The sequence below is a fragment of the Daphnia magna genome, linkage group LG6 (genome assembly GCF_020631705.1).
Source record: "Daphnia magna isolate NIES linkage group LG6, ASM2063170v1.1, whole genome shotgun sequence".
NCBI lineage: Eukaryota > Metazoa > Arthropoda > Branchiopoda > Diplostraca > Daphniidae > Daphnia > Daphnia magna.
The window spans coordinates 5,127,980-5,151,037 of NC_059187.1; the positions used below are offsets into that span (position 1 = coordinate 5,127,980).

General features: G+C 39.5%; 1 long non-coding RNA gene across 3 annotated transcripts; it reads left to right on the plus strand.

Moving 5' to 3' along the window:
* Positions 1-6,740: 6,740 nt before the first annotated feature.
* LOC116924957 lies at positions 6,741-9,011 on the plus strand. 3 transcript variants are annotated; one of them, XR_006647933.1, is made up of 7 exons: positions 6,741-7,617; positions 7,682-7,798; positions 7,860-7,969; positions 8,035-8,364; positions 8,432-8,632; positions 8,692-8,811; positions 8,884-9,011. It is a non-coding gene; the product is annotated as an uncharacterized LOC116924957 (long non-coding RNA). The 3 variants fall into 3 exon arrangements; XR_006647931.1 differs by having other exon boundaries at positions 6,746-7,617; positions 7,876-7,969; XR_006647932.1 differs by having other exon boundaries at positions 6,746-7,617; positions 7,876-7,969; positions 8,701-8,811.
* Positions 9,012-23,058: the final 14,047 nt, after the last annotated feature.

The window sequence follows — 23,058 nt, forward strand, 5'->3', positions numbered from 1 at the left end:
GTTCGTTTGTGTCGTCTAAGGAAGGGTTGCGGCGTTTGCCTGGCCACTTCCACGTAGTGTTTAATATATGTGAGTACCCTATCTATTGTGTTTCCTCTTTTTATTATTTATTTATTTATTAAGTTCAAGTGCTTGGCCGAATCCGCTCGCCGGCCGAACACATTGCAACATTTGGTGTCAGGAGTAGGATCGGGCCATTGAATAATTCTCGTTTGTGTATCATTCTTTTTTTTTTAGAATTGTCCGAGGAACTTGTTAGTAAGTCGTAATTTGTAAGTTATTTTTCTCGAGACGACATTTTTTTTTGTGGTGACGTTTTGTATTTGTTCTTTTCTCGTCACGTCGCCATTTTTTCCCCCCCTTTTCTGCTCCCCTCTTTATTTATTCCCACGTGAATTTATTTTTTAATTTTTTTTTCTCCTCCATCCCCCTCCCCACCTACCTTTATTCTCAAAAACGCGCTGAAAACGCCCACTTCTTTCTTTCTTTTTTTTTTTGGGGGGGGGGGTTGTTGCTAACGGCGGAGAGTTGGAATTTTTTTTTTCTTCTCAGCAACGTGGTGGCTTATGTAACACTTACTGTTACTTTTTTGTGGTTGTTTTTTTTTGGGGGCTTTGCGGTTAATTATTAGTACGTAGGTGTTTTTCGAGTTTTTTTCAGTATTCAGCGGTGTTATATGCGGCGTAGAGGAGAAACTACCGTCCCGTTTCAGATAACAACGCGTTCTGCTGCGAAAAGCTTAGTCACGCCTGTAACAGGAGAAAGACATAACGGACTGACTGATCCAGAAGCTCGAATAGCAACACCTTCTCCACTTTTATCGACACGTGGTTCCAGTAGAATCACCTTTCACTTTCCCGAGGGTGCAACAGCTTTCGCAAGAGTAAGAGACGAAGAAACGGAGATGGCGGTCGATCTAGTTGACGCTCTAGTGCGTCTAGCAAATGCGATGGCAAATGACAGACAAGCGGCACAGAATCAAGCAGCCCAACTCGTGACAGCTATGGACCAACAAACGCAGCAGACAGCAGCACTCGTCACGGCATTGAACGCATTTCCAGCAGCAGCACCAGCGGCTGGTGCAGGAGGTCTAGCTGCAGGCGTAATGCCTCGTATTTCAGCCACCGCAGTCGAGTCGATCCCACGTTTTGAAGGGGGATTGAAAGATTTTCCGCAAGATTTTGTGGAAATGGTAGAGAGAGTGGCCGTTGCAGAGAATTGGACAGATGCGCAGCGAATTCAAGTAGCAGCTAGAAGACTCCTAAAGACTGCATTGGATTGGCATATTCACGCAGGACATGCGTTTGCTAATTGGGGTGATTGGTCTAATGCTTTCATCGCAAATTTTTCACCACGTTTAAATTTTAGTGAATGGCACCGTCTAGTCGAAGAGAGACGACAGAAAATTGGAGAATCTGGTATTGAGTACGCCTTAGATAAGCATAAGTTATTACGTGTTTCCCCTATCCCCCTTAATAATGAGCAGAGGGTTTCTTTTTTAATTGACGGCCTGGCGAAGTGGCAACATGTAGCAGCCATGACAGCTGACATTCCAGGAGACGTCACGGAGTTCATCCAGCGTATTCGAACATTAGAAACATTGGGTGTGGCTTCAAGAGCAGACACTTTTCCACCACCCACTGGTCCAGCGGGCCCACCGGTTATACCTGCCACTCCACCAACACAAGATTTTGCTGCTGCCCTGTCCACCTTCAGTGACAAGCTCGTAAACCAAATCACAGCACAATTCAACAAATTATCGATCGGAAGTCGTGGTGCTGGACGTGGCGGGAGTAGCAGCGACGCCAGTGGTGGAGCTGGACATGAACGTGGTATGGGACGCAATGGAAGAGGCGGAGGTGGATGGGTTGAACCAAGTGCAAGAAAATGTTACAGCTGTGGAGTAGTTGGACACATCTCTCGTCATTGTCCATCAAGAACGGGAAAAGGTTCAACCGGAAGTTAGGAGCAAGGCCTATGCTCACCGGTTATGCCTACCTCCGTTGCCGTCCCCCGATGCCCTTTGTTAAGGTATTTATAGAAAATGTAGGTGAAGTGGTCGGACTTGTTGATACAGGTGCAAGTATGTCCGCCATAAGACTTAGTGTCGTAAGAAATATTCTCAATCCTAATCGTGTAAAATCTTTGTTAAAACTAACTGGTGTAGATGGTAAAAAAGTGATAGTAGATTCTTTTTGTCTATTAAACGTTAAGTGGGAAAATCAAATTGTAGATTTGGAAAAAGTAGCCGTAGTGAAATCGTGTCCATTTGCGTTGATTCTGGGAGCGGATTGGATTGTAAAAAGTAAAACAAATTTGATTGTTGAGGACGATAAAATTGTTGCAAAATCAAAAGAACCGAGCAAAAAAAAAGTGAAAAAAGTCCGTTTTGCCGGTATTGATGATGAAATTGTTAGTAAGTTGTGTGAGGAGTGCCCTCTTATGGTGAAAGACGAATTGATTGAGGCACTCGAGAAAGATGGAACAAAGAGACGCAATCATACTCATGGTATTGAAGTAAAGGTAATAGAGTTAGCCATTATTCCTGCCGAATCTCTGTGTTTTGTTAAAGCTCAAATGTCTAAGAATTTCTTTGGTAATGTGGTGGTGAGATAAAATATGTGTTCCCATCCGGGTTTAGAGTGGATTATTCCATCATGTATAGTTAAGGTGACGACAGGAAGACTAAAAATTCCGGTTTTGAATATGAAGAAATCCGTGCTTAATTTACGACGTAAAGATTTATTAGCTCTTGTAGAACCTGATTTTGATCCCAGCGTGGTCGTCGTTGGTCAAGAAGACCAGCCAGTTAATCCAGCCTGTCCGCTCATCAGTGACATTGAACAACCGAGCTGGAACGCGTTAAAAGACGCTCGTATTGGTGAAAAGTTATCGACAGAAGAAAGGAGCGCAGTACTGGCCCTGTTAACAAGACGTCTACGATGTTTTCCGTCAGCAGACGGCAATTTGGGATACACTAATATAGCAGAACATGTCCTCGATACTGAAAACGCACATCCAATCAGCTGTGTCCCATATCGAGTATCTGCTCCCGAAAGAAGAATTATCATGGAGAAAGTCACTGAAATGTTGCGGTAAGGCATCATACGTCCGTCATTTAGCCCTTGGGCTTCGCCGGTAGTATTAGTTAAGAAAAAATCTGGTGATTATCATTTTTGCATTGATTACAGGCGCCTTAACGCCGTAACGAAACGAGATGTTTATCCGTTGCCCCGTATGGATGATGTATTCGATCGGCTTGCTGGCGCAAAATTCTTTTCCAGCCTGGATTTAATGAGTGGATACTGGCAAGTATCCGTTGCTGAAGCTGATAGAAACAAAACAGCTTTTATCACGCCCGACGGTTTGTATGAGTTTCTTAGATTGCCATTCGGTTTAAATAACGCCCCGTCTACGTTTCAAAGACTTATGGATAGAGTTCTTGCCCGTCTCAAATGGCAAATGTGTCTAGTTTATCTGGATGACGTGCTAGTTTTTGGAAAGACATTCGAAGAGCATCAGAAGAGACTTGAATGTGTGTTGATTGCCTTGGAAAAAGCCAGTCTAACGCTTAATGTATCTAAATGTATTTTTGCGACCAGTAGAATCTTTCACCTAGTTCACATCATTGATGAGAATGGAATCCGGCCAGACCCAGAAAAGATCAGCGCCCTTTTGAACTTTAGGATTAAAAATGTAAAGTCTCTGAGAGGCTTCCTTGGCCTTGCTTCTTTCTATCGTCGTTTCGTCCCAGATTTTGCCGCAATAGCTCATCCATTGCACGTGTTATTGAAAAAGAATTCCGTATGGAGTTGGAAGGAAAATCAAGAGTTAGCCAAAACCGAACTTGTCAACCGCTTGGTGTCGGCTCCGGTGCTGGCACATTTTGATGAAAATATTGATGTATGTCTACAAACAGATGCTAGCCTAGTAGGCCTTGGGGCCGTTTTAACTCAAGATTCCGGTGAGGGACGTCGTCCAGTTGCATACATCAGCCGAAGATTAACTGAAGCGGAGAGTAAGTACCATGCAAATGAGTTAGAGTGTTTAGTGATCGTGTGGGCCGTAAAAAAGTTACGACATTATGTGTATGGTCGACGTTTTTCAATTTGTACCGACAGTTCTGCTGTTCGGTGGCTATGGTCAAAGAAAGAAGTAACTGGCAAATTCGCCAGGTGGATTTTGTCTCTTCAAGAGTTTGATTTTGAAATTCGCCACGTTAAAGGTGTAGATAATTGTGTGGCTGATGCCCTATCGCGTAACCCTGATGAATCCTGTATTGGAACCAGTGGCTCCGCGATCGGTCATGTAGTTTGTTTTTTGACAGTAGAAGGCCAGTAGGCATGAGTAACGCTGAATTGGCATTTCAACAACAGTTGGATAGCCAATTGCGACCTATTATTACCTCCTTGAATTCAAAAATACCAGAAAAATTTTCTGAGCAATTTAAAATTCATGGGAAAGTTTTGTATAGAAGGAATCCCTCCCAGGGTCGTAAATTTTTTTTATGTGTCCCATCAATTTTAAGAAGAAAAATAATTGAGTTTTGTCACGATGATCCCTCCTCCAGTCATATGGGAATAGATAAAACGGTTGCACGGGTCTCTGAACGTTATTGGTGGCCAAAATTTCGGGCCAGTGTTCGAAAATATGTATCTTCTTGTAATTATTGTCAATTTCACAAATGTATCCCTGGTTTCCCCGCTGGGCAACTCCAACCAATTCCACCCCCTGATCGTCCGTTTCACACCATTGGTATGGATCATCTTGGCCCATTCAAAGCAACGTCCGATGGGAAAAAGCACATTCTGATGGCGATTGATTACTTGACAAAGTATGTCGAAGCAGTGGCGGTGACAGACACTTCAACCGCATTAGTAGCTGAATTCGTCAAAGATCACATCAACTTTCGTCATGGTGGTACGACTAGAATCATCAGTGATCAAGGTACGGCGTTCTCATCTCATCTAATGGAAGAAAAAGTCCACGAGTGGCGAACCGACCATGTATTCGCGACGGCAGAGCATCCCCAGACGTCTGGACTTGTTGAGCGTGTTAATAGGACGATGACTCTGGCGTTGGCAGCCTACGTGAACGTTGAGCATGACGACTGGGATCGTCATCTACCAGCAGCCGTCTTTGCTATCAACACTGCAAGGCAGAGTACGACCGAGATCTCACCGTTCCAGTTGGTTTATGGCCGTCTACCGTTCACCACGCTTGAAAATGAATTCCCGTGGCCGAAAGAACGACCAGAACCTGTCAACGTGTTCCTGTCTCGAGTTGAAGAACTGAGAAAAGCTGCCCGGTTGAACATCATTGGGAAACAAGAAAAAGTGAAACGCATAGTGGATCTCAGGCGTCGTGTCGTGAAAGACCCTGGTGAATTAGTGCTCGTCCGACGTAAACTAAAGAAGAAAGGAAAAACGAAAAAACTTCTTCCAAAATACGTTGGTCCGTTTCAAGTTGTCAAGAAAGTGTGCCCAACAACTTATCTGGTGGAAGATTTGCCGGCCCAGCGAAAGAAAAAGAGATTTCGCCGTTTCAACGCGCATGTTGTGCAAATCCGTAAATTTCACCCGAGAGATGACGCTGAGTGGGACGATTGGCCAGATGAACCAGAAGAATCGAGTACAATCCAGCCGTCATCAGGCCAACCGGCTGGAAAAGAAGCACCAGTTGCACATCCAGTGTCCTTTCAACCCACTCCTATCCAAATCAACCCGCCGGAAGTAATCGAAACCCCACCCCAGCCGACAACAACGAGAGCCGGAAGAAAAGTAGTTCGTCCGAGCTGGATGAAGAATTTCGTTGCATGATTTCTGTATATCCCCCTTACCAACGACTATTTTTCGTTTTTTTTTTTTCCTTTTCTTTTTTTTTTCTTTTTTTTTTGTTTTTGTGTGTGTGTGTGTGTGTTTTGTCCAGTTTTCTCTATTCACTTTTCATCTCGTCCCGCCTTAATTTTTTTGGGGTGGGGTGGAGTCAGGGAAAAGAAAGGATAAGTTTAAGTTCATTCTCGTTTTTTTTTTTTTTTTTATTTATTTATTTATTTATTTATTTATTTTTTGGTCAATGTTATTTCGATTTGACAAGTTTCAGAGTTCCGCTTGTCATGTGTATATAGTTTTTGTTGTTGTTTACTTTTTTTGGGTTGTTGGTGTGTGGCAAATCGAGTCAGGAAGGGCCGAATGTTGCAGACGGTCCGCCCGTCTCAGTACCCTTTGTGATTTCCGTCTCCTCACCCCATCTGTGTATCTGTATGTGTGTAATTAATGGCCCTGAGGGCCTGTGTTGTGTTGCCGAGTGAGGTCGTGACGGTCTCGTAAGCTGGCCAGCGAACGAAAAGGGGCGTTAGTCGTCACTTGTCTCTCTTGTCGTCACTTGTCCTGTCTCCTGTCGGAGGCGTACGTATGTGTGTGTGTGTAACACACTGTAAGACTCTTACGTTCGTTTGAGTCGTTTAAGAAAGGGTTGCGGCGTTTGCCTGGCCACTTCCGTGTAGTGTTTAATATATGTGAGTACCCTATCTATTGTGTTTCCTCTTTTTATTATTTATTTATTTATTAAGTTCAAGTGCTTGGCCGAATCCGCTCGCCGGCCGAACACATTGCAACAATGCTAAACTATACTTCGTTGAACTATTTTATACTATACTTTACTTTTTTTGATAAAGCCCCTTGGGCGCCTTCGGGATTTAGGTTTTGTTTAGTTAGTTGCTACTAGGTTGAAGTTTGTTCAAAATTTTTTGTTCTTGTTTTGTTGTGTGCCCTCTGGCTTTTAAATGTGGAACTTGGGAAACTGACAGTTTAAAACGTATCTGGTCGATCTGATTGGTGTGAAGTAAAGTAAAGGGATTGAAGCGGTTTAATTTTTGTTGGTTGTATGAAGAATTAAAATAAATTATTTTCATAATATAATGCTGATGTTATTTATTTTGGCTGTCGTTGTGGCAATTGATATAAGTGTGAATTGCCTTTTAGAGTAGTATTATTCCCGGTAGGTGGTTTCTTTTTCATACAAGGCCGAGAAATTTCAAAACGCATTTTTAATTTAGCTTAATTTAGAGGGCGTAGACGCTAGACCGCCTAGACGATCAAAAACAAAATCGTGATTGTTAATTGAAGAATAAATATCAGTTAAATAAATTATTTTGTAATTTAGAATTAAATAATAATATAAAAATTGCAAAATCTCGTAGACCACTAAATTTAACGTTCGATCGGACTACGTTTGTTTTCGTTGGTGTTACGTTTTTAAAGAAAAGTTTTGTATCTTGGGTGGTCTGTTTTTGTAAATGACTAAGTGTGCTCTGATCTGTTGTTAGTCATGGACCGATCAAGTAAACGTCCTGCTGCTTGCTCATCTTCGTGGGCCCAGAAGAAAAAGCACAGTAGAGATACGCCTGTTTCGGAATTTAAAGAAGTAAATTTTAGTCAGATAACAGAGTCGATGAAAGAGTGGGACATTTTGTTTTTGTGTTGTGACACTCTGTTGAAAGATTCTCCTGACGGGAGGTACAGAATTCTTATTGTTTGTTGTATGGACGTATCATGTTCTTTTTTCAAGTTGACGGCCATGGGGAGCAAAGGGGAAGAGTATTTCGGTTTGTTAGAGGTACAGTTTATTTAAGACATAGTATTATTTTTCTGTTGTTGTAATGACCGTTATTTCTATTTAGATTGGGAAAAGCTACATGTTGAAAAATGGTGTGGTTGTTAGGAAAGGTGGTCGTGAGTCAAGTTATTCGTGGATGATTGAAAATCAATTTTATTTGAAAACTGATGCTCATTCAAGTGTAATTTATTAATTTTTCATTTCTGATGGTGTTTGATTTTACGTTTAATTTGTATTATTAGTTTGAATTTTTTCTAGATCACTTTGAATTCCAAAGGAGGTGTACCTGACATGGTGTATAAGTTTGTGCCGTTGGAAAGCATTGCATCAATCAATGATGGTCAAGTAATAGGTATTGTATAAATAGAGAATGTTTTCAAAATTGTATGGTTGTTATAGAAAGATTTTGATTTTCAGATACATTTGGATATGTTTGTGATATTGGTGGCATGACTACCAGCGTTGTTCATGAATCGTTTTGTGATAACATGTTGGTGAAAATGACTATTGGCTGTACCAATGAAACCCGAATATTCGTCTTATAATGTTTCATTTGTGATTGTTTATCTTTATGATATGTTTGATTAGTTGCTTATTTCAGGCATGGGTTTCCGTCGTGGACATTGTTTTGGGCGATCTGGAATTCAGGAAGATTCAATTGTGGCTATCAAAGGGGTGAAGATTGAAAGGCGAGTGGAAGGAACCCAAGATTGGATTGGTCCTCTTTTTGATGATTCCTCATTTGTGGTTTGTTTTCATTGATATCACATGGAATTGTTGTATTTATTACCTTTTTGGGCTGGGGGTGTTGTAGGTGAAAGAGTTGTTACCGGAAGCTCATGCTATTTGGATGATGAAGGAAGGTGATAGTAGTGAGCAAGTTGGTGAGTGTAATGCTGGTAAGTAACGTCTAAAGTGGAGGAAGGTAGTGGTGAGAAAGAGTTGCCATTAGTTTTGTAGGTTGTTGAAGGAGCCGATGAAGTCTGTGTGAAGGATGGCGATAAGGATAAACAAGGTGTGTTAAATGTTGGCAGCGTTTTCAGCGGCTGTATATATTAAAATTTTCCTTTCAAGTTATTTTAGGTGGTAGTTGTGGAGTGGTGTCTCTTTCTGTTGTCGACAGAAACGAAAGTAGTTCAGAGGATCGCGTTTTATGTCCAGTTTCTGGAAAGAAAATGGATGTTCCAAAATGAGGTAATGATTGCGCAGATATACTTCTTTTAAAGCAAAGCTGACATGGTTTAGTAATGATTATTTTCATTACAGTTGTGTGAGCTCATGTACGGAATTTGAAAATTAATGTTTCAATGAAAAAGACGGTGTAACGCATGTTCAACATGTGTTAAGGAATATAGAAATGTTTGTGTTTGTTGGACTGTGCTATTTCAACTGAATAAAGATTGATTGTGTTCATTTCCAATGGTTGCTTGCTTATTTCAGATGAATGGGATTCCCTGTTTTGTTTCTTTCCATTTGGAGTTGTTGAAGGTAATTTTAATCCCATGGTCTAATTCCGAAAGAAATGTAGTGGTTGATTGAATAGCTGTGATCGGTTTTGAAGTTGGTGGATTACAGTTTAGAGTATCGTAGTAAGTATTAAGTTGTGTGGGTTAAAAGTAATGTGATGATGTTGTGTAAGTTAGTTATAGTAGGGTGTAATCGGTTTAAAATCTTCAATCAAGTTCAATTACAGGGAATATTGTACGTTATGAAAATTAGCTAATCGCTTTCTATTTTTTCTAAGTAGGTGGTTTTCTCGTTTTGCAGTCGCTTTCGTACGTTCTCTTTTCCCTGGTGTAAAATAAAAAAGATTTGATTAACGTGTGAAGTTTTAAATCAAGTTAGTTCTTATTACCGATGGTGTGCTTTTGTTATAAACATCTTTTTTTGATGAGGGAAGAAGGTTCATTTAGCGAATACTTTTGTGACTTTCGTTTTCTTTTGGTTTCGATAATTGATTGAGGTAGCTGCTGAACAGAAGGGAAGAGGCACAATTCTTTAGTCCAGTTACCGTAACAATCATATGAATGAAGCCATTTAATTAAATCTGTATGCGGTTTGATGTTTTTAAGGTAGCTCAGTCCTGTTGTGCCTGGTTGATTTGGCATTCTGCACCAGTGGAGGTGATGTTTCACTCTTGACAGCGATACTAGTAGTCCGCTGTAGGAGACGTTTGGCCGGAATCGCCGCTCGTTCAGGTCCACCGTTACTCTTTGACAAGTTTTCCCTTGCACTTAATGAAAAGTTTTACAGAATTGTAAATCTACGTTGTGACTGCGGGAAGAAAAGGTTATCATTTGTGGTTTTGAGGAAACGTAGCCTTTATGAGGCGTTCCTTTGTCTAAAACAGTGATGGGGATAATCACTTGATCGGGGACGACGGTCATGTCAACGAAATCATCTTTGTTTGCGTTGTCTACGCAAACGTTGATGTATTTTGGAGGGTACTGTAATGCAATGTCCTCCTTGGAAGCTGAGCACATGAGCTGTTCTGCGATGCGTTCACGATCTTCGTCGTCGTTTAGAACGAGTAAGTGGTAGGTAACTGCTGTGCTGTTGACGAGACCTCTTTCCGGTTTGATGTTTTCCGTGATGAACCTAGGAGCGTTTTCAACGAAATACCTAGTCAGGCTGTCGTCGTGCAGGTAGAGCGAATTGATTTCACTTTGCTTTACTTCTGTTTCCGAGATGTTTTATCCGAATACAGTTTCTTGCCAAGAGAAACGACGCGTGTTGTTTTTGAGAGCGAAAGTACTCGATTGAGATTTGTTGATGCTCGTGCCTTCGTTGTTGCTGGTAACGACGATGGGGCTTAAAGCGAACAACGGATCTGATTGAGCCAGCTCTCTTGACAGGACCTGGTAGTCATTTTCTATCTCAACTAAAATCTCTGACATGGGTGGATTTTCTTGACGCAGCTTATTTATTAAAGTCATGTGTTTGGCGTCGTTGGTGAATCTCATTTGCTGCTGAAGTATTATTCTGCGGAAAGTAACGAAATATTGGACGCCAGCAGTTGTTGCGGGATCAAGCTTTCTGTTGCGAAGGTACAAATCTGCCGTCGAGGTGTAGAGTGCTGTTCCGTCCACTGGTGGAAATTGGAACATGTCTCCCACAATGAGCACCGCTAATCCTCCAAACGGGAGGTTTTTTTCGGCCATGATTTCTCGAAGTCTTTTTTCTATTCGTCCTAAATATTTTGAACTGACGTAGGTACATGCAAACTGTTTCAAGGTTTACGTTTTTGCGAAGATCGATAAGTTTTTTTTTGCGTTGGTCCCATTTTGTAATCTGTGGCCGCGTGCGGATCTGCAACTCTGAAACCGAACATGCTGTGAATTGATCGTGCGCCTTTGGGAAGATTATCCACCGCACTGCCAGTGTAGGCACATGTCATGACAGACAGACCCAATTTTTCAGCGTTCTGTTTGATACAATTGATTAGATATGTTTTCCCTGTTCCCGGTCCGCCGTCGATGAACAGACGAGGAGGTTCTGGTTTGCAACTATTGGCTTTTCGGCTAGCAGCTTCTGCGTGCAAGTAGTCATCGATTGTTCGATAAACTTTTTTTTGCCCGTCGTTCATGGAATCGATAGTTGCGTCTTTTGGATCGTCTTTTGGTTTGTGCTGGCTGTCGGTTGTTGCACCGTTCTGCTGGGAACTGGTGTGTGCATTATCGATTTGCTGTACAGATGGCATCGGTGAAGACAGTTGGGTGATGATTTTTTCGAAAGAAGTGTTTTCCGGTGCTGTTGTGTAGAGCAGACGTCGCACTGTGGTTTCTGATAATGGGGATTGAATGGTTACTGCTGCGTCACGTCCCATAATCAAACGTAATTGGTTCAGCGTCGCTTGGTGGAAATCAAGCTCTTTTTGATTTTTCCGTTGAATTAAATCGTCTCCTGCTGCTTCCATGCGTAGAATATCTATTGCTGTGCGTGCATAGTTTTGTTGGAATCGTCGGTCTTTACTGTAGTCTCCGTCCATTACGGCGGTGTCGACTTCGAAATTGCATCCTTGTGCGTCTTGAGTGGTGGTTTGAACGATAGCAGATGTTCCGTCTGGTTTGCCCAGCACTGTTGCGTTTCTCATTCTGTAGTGGGTTGCAGCTACTCTTTTGATGGAGTTCATTCGTAAACCGCGGGATACGTTTCCAATCCATGCCATACGGATGCGACTTAACATTGATTGTTCTTTGCCGTGGAGATTGTTGCGGAGTTGGTCGAGGAATTCGTAGAGTGCTTTCCAGGTGAGTTGTCCAGGCAAACGTCCATTGTCGTCTTTCCACGGACGAAATAGAGTGAGAATGTATTCTGCAAATTTACGGGCTTGATGAATCCAAGCGTCGGTCATAGTGTTATTTCGTTTTCCAGGTGGGCATGGAGGAACACCAATCGCAATAGGAATTACATGTTTCGAACGAATCTGTTGGTCATGGGAGTCAAATAGAGGGTGGCGAGCGTCGAAGGGGAATGTTCCGTTAGATTTGCGGCCTTGATGTCTAATTTTTTCTTCATGCATCGTAAGGTCATAGTCTACCGAATGTGGAGATTGTAGTGTTTCGGCGTCGCACTGCAGTGTTGGTTTCGCTAATTGAGAATGTGACTTTGCCACTACTTTGACGAGACCTGCGTATTCGAATAGACTGTTCTCGAAAAAGCTTTCACCTCTATTTGCGTAGTGGATATGTTGAGGACATGCGATTTTGCCTGTCAATCCTGTGTAAATGGGTGAGGAACAGTAGCCTTCGTGTTGTCCCCATGTTTCCCCTTCTTTTTGGTGTTTGTTTTCAAAAGGTTCAAAAACGGCATCCGGATTACAAAAGGTACTGCTGCTGTTGTTCGGATCCTCATTGTCTGAGTCATTCGTTTCTTGTAAAATGTCGGCGTCGTCGTTCGGAATTCCGAATTTTTCTTTCAAGGGAAGATTTTTGATTTCGGGGGATTGTCATCGTAAACTCGTTTAGAGTAGGCCATCGCCGCTGTGACAAACGTTAACTGGAAGCTGCTGAAGCCATTTGTGCTGAAACCTCTTCCAATCCATTTATTCGATTGAGAATGGTGTTGAGAAAGTGAGTGGCTGTGCGAACTTGGGTGCCGCTGTCCTCCGCCTTGGATGGGTAATCTTGAACGGCAACACGGGCTTTGTAAACTAGAGCAATGGTGCTGGCGAGTTCGGCTGGGTTCTTCGTAATGTATTTCAAAACGTAACAAGACGCGCATCTAGCTGCTGATTCGCTGCCTAGAAAACTGAAATTCGTGTTGCATCCAAGTATGGCTGATATGCCCGGATTGTACTCTACTACCAGTCCGTTGCGGCTCGACAAATGGCTGTGGATGCGTTTGTGCATATCGGGACTTAATTGCTCGAATTCAGTTTGCAAGTCGGGGGGTAGTTGTAAGTACTTGAATTCGGAATCCTTTTGGCAGGAAATCATGATGTTTTTGGTTTGGGCTATAGAGACTGCGTTCGTATAGTGTTGCTGTGCTAGTAGGCAGCATGAGCAATAAGGAGGTGAAATGATTGGTCGTTTGAGCTCGTAAATGATGATGCGGTCGTCAGATTTAGCAATAGGGTAAAGAAAGAAGTCTCGTTGGTTGGTCGTGGCTGATTCAGGAGCAGAAATGTCTGGAAGGATGTCGTATAAGCTGGGATGCAGTGCTGTTTTTTTTTGTTCCCTGAAGCTGAATCCAGTAGGTGAACCAAGTAGTACTTTGGGGGCGTGCGTATCGGCATTGAAAATGATTTTTGTTGAAACATGATTTCGTGTGACGGTGTACATTGCAACAGTCTACTGTTCGTTCGACGTCTTTTAGGAAATCTTCCGGTTCTGTTCTCGGGAATAGGGAAGGTCGTTCGATTGGGGCGCCCTTAATTTCGTTTAGCAAATGGCGCAAGTGTGTAGCTGGATCTAAAGAGGTTCCAATTTTGTTTTCAAGCGCTTTTGAGATACACGGTTGCATGAATGGTATTCCAGCTGCATACTGCAGAAGTGTAGAAGGTAAGGAGCCGAATAACACGCTGTGCATGTGAAGTGACTCTCTTTTCTGATCTTCCATTGCTCCATATGCTCGGGTACATACACCTGCGAATCCTTTTGCACGATCGGGGAGTGGCACACTTTTCTTGGCGTGCTGTGATGGTGGCATGCCGATGGCGTTGGTGTACACGGAGTTGACGAGGATTCGGAATATTTCAGCGGCTGCCACTGGGTTTTCGGCTAGTAGTTTGCGTAAAGCCGGTGTTGTAGTCGGAATGTGCCTGAAGGTCTGTGCGCCTTGTTTAAGAGCTTCGGTCAAACCGCTGTATGTTGACGGAAACGATGTGTTGTTGAATTGCAGTAAGCTCATTCTGATATTCAGTAATCCGTAGATGTCGTCAACGGCAAACGTAAAGAAGTCACTGGGGAAACCTAAGTAGTAAATCATTCCTAGCAGGTGGCTCATGGACGCATGACGTTGCGCAGCGGTGAATGGAATTTGGCTTTCGAAAAAAGCAATGTGCTTCGTAATCAATGCTAAAAGTTCTTTGGAGCTATCGGTTTCAGGATTCTGACGAGCTAATTTCAATTTTGCGAAGAATGTTTTATCGGCGATCCAGCTAGCAAACTTTGCGAAAGAATCCGGGTTTGTTTTGACTCTAGCTGCTACCGTTCTTGCGGCCGCGTGTCTTTTCATTTGGTCGAAAAGCAAGAAGATCAGACGAAGACATTTACTTGCTCTGCAGTCGTACTGCAGTAGCATGTGTCGCATTGCTTGCTTTGGGATGCTGCTTTGCTATAACAATCCTTTTCCGAGGAGAAATAAGTGTGGGAAAGATGCGTAAAAAAGTGTTCCGTTGTTTTCGAATTCGTTGAACGGTTCTTTCTCTATTGCAATTTCGAGAAAAGTATCCTGGGATGTATTGCCTCCATCATGTGTCACTGCTTCTTCCATATCTGTTAAGCGAAACTGAAGATTACACATCCGTTTTTGTATGGAAATTGTTATGACTAGCTTACTTTTTTAAAAAGACGCAGAAGGTTGGTTGACGGAGTAGGGAGGGGAGTATTCGTGACTCACACTACTCCGCCCCCTCACTCTCTGAAATCAAATGTAGGCCCTTACCATCCACTTTATCTTTCTTCTTCAGTATTCAACGTATTGTGTTTGAAGTACTTTCATTGTCCCCATGTGTGTCTTCATGATTTTTCTACGTTGTGAATTTGACTATGCTGGTAGTGGTTTTTTCCCAATGTCATATAAGTTTATTTGATGAAAAATAAGATGTTGAAATTTGTAAAAGACAGGGATTCCAAATAAAAAAGAAACATATAACATTTTCTAATTCTCCACTTTAGACTATGACTTAGTTTTCTCACCATGTCTCACCATAGATTGCTTTTCACACAAGTGTGCAACTGTCATTCTATTTTCGTTTGTTTACATTTACCCATTAACCTAATGTAACGCCATCTGCTGTCAAATTATGAACTATCTCAGAAAACAACAGCTATCAAAAAGTCAATAGCCGCTACTTCACTGTTTAAATGCATCGAAAAGGTTAAAAGAATCACATAATTTCTTTTTTTAGGTTATGCAGTGTCTAATAAGCTCTATACCTAACTTTGTCATGCCTTATAGTTAAAAACTTTACCTTAAAAATGCCCTAAATCATGTTTTTCGGATTTCCTCGATTCTGATTGGTCGAGAAAATTACCAATAAAGACTTTCGGGGTGCCTCTCTCAGCAGACTACTGTAACTTGTGCTGCGTTAAGAGCCCCTAAACCTTCGGTAATTTAGTAAACTAAATCTCTCAAGGATATAGTCTATTTGATTTGACTAAAGTAAAATTTTATTGAAGTGTAGCATGGGATAGCTCAGTGGTACAGCACTGGGATGCTTTTCATGAGTTTTATGGTTCAAATCTAGTGACGGTTAGATATTTTTAGGTTATGTATTTAAGTTACGTATTTATAAAGTAATGTTACTTTTTACCTTACTGTTCAACATAATATTTTATTTTAAAAAGTAAAGTTTAGTTAAGTATTCTATTTTAATATATTGTTTGAGAAACGCTTAGTTAAGTAATACATTAATATACTTATCTATTATAAATTGGGTTGTGTTTTTTACGTAATATTAGTATTCATTTCATCATGTCTACGAATGGATCTATAGACCTCTTGCAGAATGCGGATAGCAGGATTGCTGTAGTCCGGCAACGTTTGTATCCGGACTCTTAGGAAAACCACACCCTTTTTTAACAAAGCCTCTTATGGGATTATTATTTATAGTGGAATTATTTCTAAAGTGGTTAGTGATAGAAAATAACTAGACCCAAGATAATAAACTAGATTATTCAGGTTAAATTTAGAATACAAATGTTTTACCGTAAGTGTTTTTGAAGTAATTTTAATTTAACGTTTTGTAGATATCGTCAGGAAAAACTTCTAATTCAAATTTTTTACCGTAAGTGTAATGGAAGTAATTTTAATTTAAGGTTTTGTAGAGTTTGTATGCTGTTGTTTAAAGTGCTAGCTTTTTTATAACACTACAAAACCTTAAATTAAAATTACTTCCATTACTCTGTAATACATTTGAGTGTACCAGCTTTGGGGTAAAGGGAAGCATTTTTCAGTTTAAAAAATTCAAAAACATGCACTTTATTCTAATAGAGTAAAGAAAAACGCATCGTTAGGCATAAAAATATTAATTTAAGGATGTTTTGAAATATTTTATTTATATTTTTGGAAACGCCGGTATTAACATGGCGTTTATTAGGTGAAAGATGGTGTACCTAATCATATGAACGATACTTTAGCGCCCTGGGTGTAACTCCTACAATTTTTTACGTAAAGATAACTTTTAGAGCACTTTCTCTTCTGATAGAGGAAAAAAGAAAAAAAAAATTTCCGTACCAGTAAAAAGATATTTAAATTTTTCTAAGACCCACAGTGCCATAAGAATGCACTTAAAAAACGGGGATGTACCTAATCATTATTCTGTTCATTAAAATTACAGTACCCACTAAACGGAGGGTACTGTATACTGAGGGTAGGGCTCGTACACGCGTCAATCGGGTAGCTTTTTGGCCGATTTTTTCGGTCGTTTCGAATTTGGGTGCGGTTCTTTCATTTTTCGGGATGCATTTTTTACTGCTCATTTACATCGGCTTCCGAGTCTAGAACTCTGTCGAAAAAAAATACTGTTTTCAAAACCGTGTTCCATTTCCATTTTCCCCTATTTTTCTCCCATTGTTTCCCATAAATTTAATTTCAAAACAATTGAGTTAGGTTAAACTGTGATTTTTTTTATTAAAAAAAAATATATAGTTTTTTGAAAAAATATGGTTTTTTGAAAAAGACCCAATAAAAAAATGTCTGATTTTCTAAAATTAATTAAAAATTTCCAGTTGGCCTTATCTTGAATCTTTTGGTCCCTAAAAATTGGGAATGAATTGACACTTCAATTCATTCACTTTCATAACACATTTACTAAAAATTAAAAATACTAAAAACAGAAATCCGGGTTTTTTGCTATCTCCCTGAGAGGCGATCAGCCTAACTCACTAGCAAATCTGGTGGGGAATCTCTTAACCCCTTATTAAACCCCCGCCGCTCTGGAGATAGGACGATCGGGTACCTTTCCTTTTATAACGTGATTCAATAATCACTTATATTACCATGCATAAAATAAACCATAGAATCTGGGAATTTTATTCAAAATCGATAATAAATAAGTAGTCGAATAAACTATTGCTAGTTACTTATTAAGTTTTAAATTAGATATAAAGGCAATGAATCATAGATGACTTATGAAAAAATTAGTAGATATATCGGCAAGTAATCCTTCTCAAATCACCATAGATAATCGGTTGATTTTATCGCTTGATTATTGCTCCAAAAATTCAATATGGGATTATAAATTCTGAACAAATAACAAGTATTGAACATTGTGTTTTTTCCACTCATTACTTAAATAACAGCCATTTTCCATTTGAAAAGTAAATATAAATATAAATCTACAAAAAACAGGTTGCCGTTTGCAGTATTAGAAAGGATGGCACCTGTCGTGTCCTACATAACAATTTAATGCAGGAACTCATCCTAAATCTGGACGTGCAGCACTGGACCGCTTAAGGACGTTATAAGGACACGCTAAAGCCACGGTCTTTTTAAAAAATAAATCAGGTCCCTGTGAAGACGTCTTATTTTGATCAATACAACAATAACAGTGCAGCGTTGGGGTTCAATTTTGTAAGAATTACGTACACCACATCAAATAATAATCCAGAATTTCTTTTTCAATATGTAGTGATTGGTTACCAAGAAGAATCTCAGTCTACGATGCGAAAACAGTTATGTTTCTCTTCTGGTATTTTGGTCAAAGTCAAAGTCGTATTTTGGTCAAAGAGCGCAAGGTGTAGATTTATTAAATACTAAATTTTATTCAAAAATTCATTTCTTAATGATGGAAGCCAAAACTATTTCAATGTATCATGGCTTAGTCTATTAATAACTAAATATGAATGAAAGTTGCGTATATAGTAGACTACTCGACTGTCATGCGGGAGATTCGTGTTCGAATCCATTAGTTGAAAACTACTTTTTTAGTTTTTTTTTTATGGAGCAAAAAGTCGTCCCAGTGAACGCCAAAATGAGAGCTTTGGTGACCATAAAAATACGTGTGTTAGAGCAGTTTTTGCCGGTCATCACACCTGCTAAAATCGTCTTTAAGTCGTCATTGTAGGATTTTAGGACAGAATAAAGAAATCCTAGTAGTGCCGTTAGGATGAATAAATATCCTTTAAAAGACGTCAGTGTGCTGTTTGGGGTAATGGTATCTTTTGAAGGCTCATTTGATTGAATGTCGAGACCTTAAACTAAGGGCGTACTATTCAATTGAAAATAAATATCAGGTTTTGAACGTTTTGCATTTCATTTTATTGATAACTAAAAGAATAGCCATTTTCGGAATGAAGGTTAAACATGAATATTGTAACGCAGGGAGTTAACCTGAAGACCCGGGTAGTGACTAAGACACGTTTATTCACTGTAAACGCACATACAGCACTACAACAGGTATAACTAGCCTGGAGTACAGCAAGGGAGACGTACGAGTATTTATACTTTAGGGGAACAGCAGCTACCGTGGGAAATCTCTACCGACAAAATTGCCGGACATCTCAGATAGGATTGTGGGAAATCTTCGATAAAAGATCGCAGGACATGAAAACCGAGTCCATAGTCTCAATAACCGCGACAATATCAATCAACAAAAAGAGGGCATCGTTAAGTATTAGCAAGGATGAATCTCCTGTCGTGTAAAGGTAACAAATAACAAGTAATGAACATTGTGAGTTTTGTTTCACTGATTACGTAAATCACAGCAATTTTCCGGTTGAAAGGTAAACATTAATATTTTGACGTATGTCTTTTTATGTAGTATTGTCTAGTTGTTTTTATAAATGACCGCTAGATGGCTTTTTCTAGCGTGGTCTTATTAATCTAGAGCTAGTTAGTTCGCGTCTGTACGTTGTCTGGTAAACAACTCATGCTTCTCGGTTTGTGTTTATTAGCGTTTCGGTTAAACTATCTGTGTTTTAGTCCATTAGGGCACCATTGGAAGTAGTTTAGCGAGTTTTACAGTAGTCCAATGGTGAAAGGGACCTATATGTTAGCGCCTTGTGTCGTGAGGCCAACATTTATGTAACTTTGGCTTTGGGCTGTAAGCATCAACAAGGGTTTATTGCCATATTTGAATTCTACCCGTGACAATATTGTGACACCAGGGATTTTTACTTAGCCAACATTATATTTGTTTTAAGGTCACTGTAAGAAAAATTGATGACTTTGCTGACTTCTTCGATATACAGTAGGTGCCGAAAATATCGGAATACGTCTAGTTTTTAGGGCTAGTAAACACGGGATCTTATGGCGTTAGGGTGTCTGGCGTGAATAGATAAATTGAAAGGTAATATTTCTTATAGGCCTACCAAAATATTTAAACTCATTAAGGGATGAATGAAATATTTTTTGTAATTATTTCTATTTTTTCCTAATAAGGGAAATTAGTCGGCAAACTAGACACAAATATCGGAACACCGACTTTTTTCCCATGCCATTTTTCCGCAAGATTTTTTTTTAGTCGCACTGGGTGTTTCGTGTGTTAAAGATGCACCTTGAGAGTGTTCGTTCATCACTGCCGTAATATTGGCCATGATATTCATTTGGTTAAGCATGGTATTATGTATAATTCATATATAATTTGACATATTCGTAACCAAAGGAATCGGTGAGGGACTGCTCAGGTAATACAATATTAGCTTCAATTGGGTCCCAGGTTTTATTACGGAATGCATGTGGCTTGTCATTAACATTGACAAATCCATTAGTCCAATAACAAAGCGAATATTTTACAAGTTCACATCCATCAAGGTTAATCGTAAAGTTATTGAATGTTGGTTATGGTCCGCAAGAGGTTACCACAGTCTCAAATGTGGCATTTAAGGCTTTGCATTGTATAACAACAGCAGTTTTACCAAAGGCTTGGAGTTTGCAACCATGTATTATATTAAGCGGACAATATTGTTCTTTTGTGTTTTGCTTTTCGGGAATCACATTGTAAATTTTGAATTAGTTTAGCCAATTCGTTCTCATAATCAGTGAGCTAATCACGAATGTATTGAATGTTGGCGGGCATGTTGAAAATTTCAGCGCGGTGGTGTCGTCATTGTTGTTGTTGTGAAAGAATTTTCTATTATTATGTTTCATGATTATGCAAAGTTACCTGTTGTTGCACTTTTTATTATTAATCATGGGAAAGGGAGTAACGCTAAGGACATAGGAGTAACGGAAAGTGGAAGTGACGCTATGGACAAGAAGCACGGTACGTTCGGCGTAGTTGATAAATAGAATCCTTCTATTTTAAGCTTTTTATTAGTATAATTTTGAAAATTTTAAATTCGTATTTGCCCTCTTAAAAAATGCGTTGTAGGAGCCCAATTTTGATTTTCTAAATCCATAGAAATTATTCATGTAAGTTAGCTTAGATTCCATTTTTGGGCACTAGAAGGGTCTGCTACATCGCGCGTAGATGCCTCAATTTTTATATTTGCCTAAATCTCAAGCCAGTTTACCATAAAAGAACTCCTATGGATTTAGAAAATCAAATTGGGCACCTGCCACTATTCATCAATATATCGAGCACTTTTTCACCCTCATGACATTGCCAAAGCCCCTTTTCAAGTAATTGGCATGGATTTTTTAGGTCCGATTACTCCGGTTTCCCCAAACGGAAGCAGCTATATTTTAGTAATTACTGATTATATTAGACTCTGGGTGGAAGCAGTTGCTTTAAAAAACTAACTGTCCACACGACACCGGAATGTGTTTACAAAACAATTATTGTAAGGCATGGAATGCCTAAAGCTATTTTGTCTGATCAAGGAAACAATTTCACGTCGAAATTGTTCCGTTACTTTTGTAAGAAATTAAATATTGACGAAAGTTTGACAATAGCATAGAACCCAGCTAACAATTGAGAAACAGAGATATTTAATCGTACATTGATTTCGATGTTACAAAAAGAGTTGAAAAATGAAGAGTATTCTAACAAGGAAGATATTGTCATGAGGATTGGAAGGACATCCACGTGTAAACAGCATCATCGTGAATCTTCTCCCGCCAAACCTTCCCCTTTCACCCTGATAAGGTCAAGTAGAATTATTTACTTTACCATCCGTAGACACATGTGCAAGCGTGACTAGTTTCTCTTTTAACCGTTTACCCTCTAAAGTACATGTAGATGTTATCTACTTTACCATTTGGGTACCTCATCTCCCGCATCACCCTAGAAGTTCTTTCCCTTAAATAAGGAAGTACCCGATCGGTTCGGTGCCCTTTCTCTTACAGTTCATTCTGGAACTTATATCGTGACGGTGTTCATTACAAAACGTAGTTTCCTTCGAATTCAGTGTTGTTCCTTCGTCACAAGTGGTGAAAATGCAGGTCGTTCCCCAAACTTTTATTTGTCTCCCTATTCTAATTTTTTCCCCTTCTGATTCATGTTATAAGCCGTTTTCCATTTCATGCATTTTTTAGCCACCCCAAATTTGTACAATGTTAAACAAATTTCAGTTTTTTTTTTAAATATTTTTTCTTCTTCCTTTTTTTTGTCTCTCTTGTTCTCTCGTATCTATTTACGAAACTCTCAGTAGCATAGAACTATTTCTTTTGTCTCTTTTACCTTTACTACAGTGTAGCAGTTTCAGATTCAGTTTAATCTCTTTTTTACACTAAGCAAGGATCCAAATAGAGAATATTTAGAATTAGAACTTCAGCCGTTTTTAATTTATCACTCTAATAGGTTAAAATCTTACAAGCAGCTATTCGATTATTTTTTTTTTGGTTTCGTCGTAATTCAATTCATATTTTTTCATATTAATAATCACACAGTTTCCGTAAAACATATTTCTTATGGCTCATTCGATTTACATTTTATTTGGCTATCATCTTTCATTGATTCATTCTCGTTCATTTTGAGTCTTTTTTCCTCTCTCCCTTAATTCGTTTTAACTTGCGCATTGTCTAAAAATAGTCTATTCATGTAGTTAATATAGTCTCTTCATGTCGTTTAATACGGTCGTGTCAATTTTCACGCATCAATCTATTTGATTGTTATATTCGAGTGGTTTTGAGCTTGTTTTAAACACGTACAGCCGTGTCAAGCAGTTAGTTTAGTTCTATCGTGGTGGTCGCCGCCTATTTCAACTCGAATCAATTGGAATAACAACACAACTTTTTTCCATAAATCATGTTTTTAGTATCACGTTATAAGTTATCGGTTCTTTAGTTAGTACAGTTAGTGTAACTCAAAAATCATGGGCTTAGCAACAGGCCAAAGAGCGGGGGTAATCTCAGTCGCGGTACCCAGCGGTACACCCCCACCCATGGTTCAAGCCCCATAAATGACATGGCGTTCCGCCCGAAGGACAACTGGATTCTCGTTTAACTTTTTTTAACTTCTGTTTTTAAAATTAATTAACTAGTTTAGGGGTAGCCTCTAGCGTTGCAAATCTAGTTTTGCCGATATCTGGTTTTATCTTGTTATTTGGTTTTATTTGGTTTATTTAGTTTTATTTAGTTTTATTTAATTTTGTTTTTTTTACCCGATTATTTTTATCGAGTATTCACTTTTTTATGAGAAACTCGATTGAAAACTCGATAATAAAAGGGAAATTTTTAGACGAAACTTTGTCACATTTTTCACAATTTGGCAACATGCAATGCCCAACGATCGGGATTGCAATTGCAGACTATAATTTAACGATTAAAACTCAAAAGTCAGAATTGGAAGTTAAGAACTAAGAGTCTTTAAATCAAATCACTCACTAGGAGCTTTAAGATTGACATTTTGTGTTGTCGAAGGTAATTTTTTTAGGAAATTGTAAACTAATT